The sequence below is a fragment of the Ictalurus punctatus genome, chromosome 4, assembly GCF_001660625.3.
Source record: "Ictalurus punctatus breed USDA103 chromosome 4, Coco_2.0, whole genome shotgun sequence".
In the NCBI taxonomy this organism is placed as follows: domain Eukaryota; kingdom Metazoa; phylum Chordata; class Actinopteri; order Siluriformes; family Ictaluridae; genus Ictalurus; species Ictalurus punctatus.
The window spans coordinates 21,258,547-21,263,546 of NC_071284.1; the positions used below are offsets into that span (position 1 = coordinate 21,258,547).

General features: G+C 43.2%; 1 protein-coding gene across 3 annotated transcripts in view; it reads right to left on the minus strand.

Moving 5' to 3' along the window:
* sema4ba (sema domain, immunoglobulin domain (Ig), transmembrane domain (TM) and short cytoplasmic domain, (semaphorin) 4Ba) overlaps nt 1-5,000 on the minus strand; it is a 173,993-nt gene that overhangs the window by 90,219 nt on the left and 78,774 nt on the right. Inside the window, exon 1 of one of the 3 annotated variants that reach the window (XM_053678048.1) lies at nt 3,118-3,235. The exons of the other annotated variants lie outside the window; for them this stretch is intronic. The gene's annotated coding sequence lies outside the window, so the exon portion shown is untranslated. Of the gene's footprint in view, nt 1-3,117; nt 3,236-5,000 lie in introns of those variants that run through there. 3 annotated transcript variants of the gene reach the window in all.

Genomic DNA, 5,000 nt, shown 5'->3' on the forward strand with positions numbered 1-5,000 from the left:
GGATAAATTCGCACCTTTAATATCTGTATACCATGTTGATATTTCTGTAAAGCTGCTTTGAGACAATGTCTATTGTAAAAAGCGATATACAAATAAAATTGAATTGAATATATATATATATATATATATATATATATATATATATATATATATATATATATATATATATATATATATATATATATATACATACATATACATATATATATACATATACATACACACACACCTACCTACCCATATCTCTCTCTCTCTCTCTCTCTATATATATATATATATATATATATATATATATATATATATATATATATATATATATATACACACCTACCTACCTATATATCTCTCTCTCTCTCTCTCTCTCTCTCTCTCTATATATATATATATATATATAGAGAGAGAGAGAGAGAGAGAGAGAGAGAGAGAGAGAGAGAGAGATATAGTTATATATATATATATATATATATATATATATATATATATATATATACCTATATCTATCTCTCTCTCTCTCTGGTGTATGCTGGGAGTGGGTGTGGTTAGCGCGAGAGCTGCGTGTGTGAGAGCATTTGTCCTTCCTTGGACGCTTTATTCTTTAATCTACTTTCTCTATTATTTCTCTTTGTTGTGAGCGAGTGTGCGCGTTGAGGTTTATAAGTTATCTGATCCTTTTTTTTTCTTAAGGTGGAGTGTGTGTTTGGTGGAGTCGGTGGCTGCCGGCGTGGCCGGTCGGCATGGCGGCAGGTGAACAGTTTAGCTTTCACAAACTGACTCGCAGACACGCCGTTAAACTGTCCCCACCTGACGGGTGCTCGGTGGAGGAGTGTAGTCTAGCGGTCGGCGAGATTGTCGGTTATGAAAGTATTAAAGCTGCGTCTAGAATGAACAGCGCGGTTGTGATCTTTCTAGATAACATGGATAAAGTAAATCAGCTACTTGTGAACGGAATAGTGATTAAAGGTTCTCACGTGTCAGTTTTGTCCCTCGTAAATCCCGCTAAAAAGGTCATGATCTCAAACGTACCCCCGTTTCTAGAAAACGAGCTTTTGGAGAAAGAGCTGGAGCGGTACGGTAAACTAGTGTCTCCGATAAAGATGATCCCTATCAGCTGTAAGTCTCCCCACCTCAAACACGTCGTGTCTTTCAGGAGGCAGGTTCATATGATTCTTAAAAAGAGCGACGAAGAACTGAACTTGGTGTTTAAGTTTAAAATCAATGACTTTGACTACACCGTGCATGTAACGTCAGAAACCATGAAGTGTTTTGGGTGTGGCGCTGTAGGACACGTGATCCGCTCGTGCCCGGAGAGAGCAGGCGAGAGCCGGCCAGCTGCTCACGCAGAGGGACCCCTGCCCGTTAGAGCCGAAAGCAGGGCCTCGGTACCGGACGAACCGCAGGGAAGCGTGCAAGCCTCGCAGGAGGAAAACCGAGACCATAGCGATCAGGAGAATGAGGTGACGGGGAACGTAGAGGGAGAACAGAACGAACAGGGTGGGTTAGAAGTGGAGGTGAACGTTGGTCACACCGCAACCAGGGTGGCAGAGTCAGTGTTGGCTAATGAGGAGGAGGTTCACATGGACGCTGACCTCCCTAAATTATCCACCAAGAGGAAAAATCCGGAAAATAAATCAAACACTGAAAAAATTGCAAAAGTGTCAAAGATTAAATCAATGGGCTGTTCATCTCAGTCAGAGGACGGTCTTACAAACACACAAGAGGGTGAAAGTGTGGAAAGTGATGTAGGCGGAGACTCTCAGATGGAGGTAGAGGGCGCTTACTCTTCCACTGAAATTCAGTCGTTTTTAGACAGGACAAAAGGCATGCGTTTCGTTAAAGTTGAGGATTCTTTCCCAGATTTAAAATTGTTCCTTAATTCTGTTAAAATGTTTATGAAGAACACAGAAAGCACCGATCAACCAACTTTTAGTGAACAAGACGGTTATCGTCTCAAGAAACTGATGACGAAAGTTAGAGAGAAAATGGTGAAAGATGGTTAAATGTCTCACATTCTGTTTTTCCCTATTTTGTCTCAATCTCACGTTTCTGTTTGAATGCAGTTTATCATTTGCCATGTGCGACATAAAGCTGGGATCCTTGAATATTAATGGTGCTAGAGAGGATGTGAAGAGAGCGTCCCTTTTCAGCTTGTTTAAGGCTAAGAAGCTAAATGTCATATTCCTACAAGAAACACATAGCACAGCTGATAATGAAACTGCGTGGAAGAAGGAATGGGACGGGGAAACATTCCTCAGTCATAAGAGCAGTAACAGCGGAGGGGTTGGGATCTTGTTTTCTAGAGATTTTTTACCCATCTCTTGTGTAACTGAGGAAATCATTGAGGGTCGTTTGTTAAAAATACAAGCTGTATTCCAAAATGTCAAATTAAATTTTATCAATGTATACGCTCCAACTGTAGGCACAGAAAGGGTGGTCTTCTTAAACACTTTAAACACTGTTATTAGTAATTGTGGTGATGACGGATATATGTTCCTGGGTGGTGATTTTAACTGCACTGCAAACGCAGTGCTGGATAGAAACCACCCGGAGCCACATGGAGCCAGTAAGGGATGTCTGGTTAAATTAATCGATGCAAACGATCTGTGTGATGTTTGGAGGCTCTTCCACACCACTCAGCGTCAGTATACTTGGGCTCATGTGAAAGACAACTTTTTGTCTTTGGCAAGGCTTGATAGATTTTATTGTTTCGCACATCAAAGCAACATACTGAGAAGCTGCTCAATACACCCAGTTGGAATCTCAGACCACTCCCTTGTCCAAGTTTCCATCTTTATTAAGGATGTGAAATGTAATAGCGCCTACTGGCATTTTAACGCGTCTCTGTTGTCTGACAATGCTTTTAAGGATATTTTTGTGTATTTTTGGAGAAGTTATACAAAAACTAAGTCCGAATACACGTCTCTACAACAGTGGTGGGACATAGGGAAGGGTAAGATCAAACAGCTGTGCCTACAGTACACTCTCAATGTCACAAAAGACATGACGAGGGCCATGAAAAATTTGGAGAGTGAAATAGTGAAGCTGCAAGATTTGGCAAATTTCTCTAGAAAAGGAGAACATTTAAAAAGTCTCCAGAGGAAAAAATCAGCTCTATCTAACCTGTTGGGTTTCTCTGCTCAAGGTGCTCTGGTTCGATCTCGTCACCAAAATGTCGTAAAGATGGATGCACCCTCTCACTTTTTCTTTGGCCTTGAACACAGGAATGGACAGAGGAAGCTCATGCACTCTCTGCGGTCCAACACCGGGCACCTGCTACAGGAGTCTGTGGAGATCCGTAAGTGTGCAGTAACTTTTTATGAAAAGCTTTTCAGGAAAGAGTTCCAGGAGAAACCAGAGGTGGCGCAGTCCTTTTATGAGGGTTTACCCAAGGTCTCAGAGGAGGTCAACGCAGACCTGGAGGCTGAAATCACTGCTGCTGAGCTACTTTCTGCGTTGCAGAGCCTAAAGTGCGGTAAGGCACCAGGTATTGATGGTCTTCCTGTGGACTTTTATAAAGCATTCTGGCCTGTGATCGGAGAGGATCTACTGCTTGTTATCAGAGACAGTTTGAACAAGGGGCAACTACCATTGAGCTGCAGGAGGGCAATCCTTACTCTTCTCCCTAAAAAAGGAGATTTACAGGAGATCAGAAACTGGCGACCAGTGGCTCTTCTCAGCACTGACTACAAACTTTTATCAAAGGTGTTGGCCATGAGGCTGAGACAAGTTATGGAGCATGTTGTCCATGTCGATCAGACCTACTGCATACCCAACAGGTTGATATCTGATAACATCATTCTAATTCGTGATGTTCTGGACCTCTCCAAGTCATTGGGCTGTGATTCATGCTTGATTTCTCTAGATCAGGAAAAGGCCTTTGACAGAGTTGAACATCAATATCTGTGGCAAACGCTAGGTGCGTTCGGGTTCAGCTCGGGTTTTATAAACATGGTGCGAGTCTTGTACAGTGACATTGAGAGTATTTTAAAGATCAACAGTGGTTTAAGTGCTCCTTTTAAGGTTCAGAGAGGAGTCAGACAAGGTTGTTCATTATCTGGCATGCTGTACTCCTTGGCCATAGAGCCTCTCCTAAACAGATTAAGACGGTCTCTTTCAGGTGTAACCCTTCCTGGATGTGAAACAGTTTTTAAATTATCTGCTTATGCTGACGATGTTGTTGTCATCACCGAGAAACAAGAAGATATTGACACCCTTGTAGAAAGCATTAATGAGTTTGGTGTAGTGTCCTCTGCAAGAATTAACTGGGGAAAAAGTGAAGCGATAACATTGGGCGGTGAGCTGTGTAAGAAACTGGTTTTACCTGCTGGGCTGAGGTGGAACAAATGCGGTTTCAAGTATCTTGGTGTTTATCTCGGTGATGATACTTTTGTGGGGAAAAATTGGGATAATGTTTTAGAGAAGGTGGAAGGGCGTTTAAATAAATGGAAATGGATTTTACCGCACATGTCTTTGAGGGGTCGCACACTTGTGATTAACAATCTGGTGTCGTCTATGCTGTGGCACCGCTTAGCATGCGTAGACCCTCCAGCACAGCTGCTGGCTAAAATACAAGCAGCATTGGTGAACTTTTTCTGGGACCGTTTGCATTGGGTCCCGCAAAGCGTACTTTTTCTACCCAAGGAGGAAGGAGGGCAGGGACTCCTCCATCTCGCCAGCAGGGGCGCCGCCTTCCGACTCCAGTTCATTCAGAGGCTCCTTGTTGGGCCCAGAGACCTTGTCTGGAGACCCTTGGCCCGAACCATATTGACACGAGGCCGGAATTTGGGTCTTGCTGAGTCTTTGTGGCTGATGGACCTGACTTCTCACAAACTTCAAGATCTTCCAAAGTTCTACCAAGGACTGTTTACTGTGTGGGGGATGCTCCACAAAAGGAGAAGACCAGGCGGTGAGACCCTAACGTGGCTACTGAAGGAACCAGTGGTGCATGGGACTCGCTTCAACGTGGAGCGCGTAGCGGGACCCTCTGTGATGCAGTTGTTCGT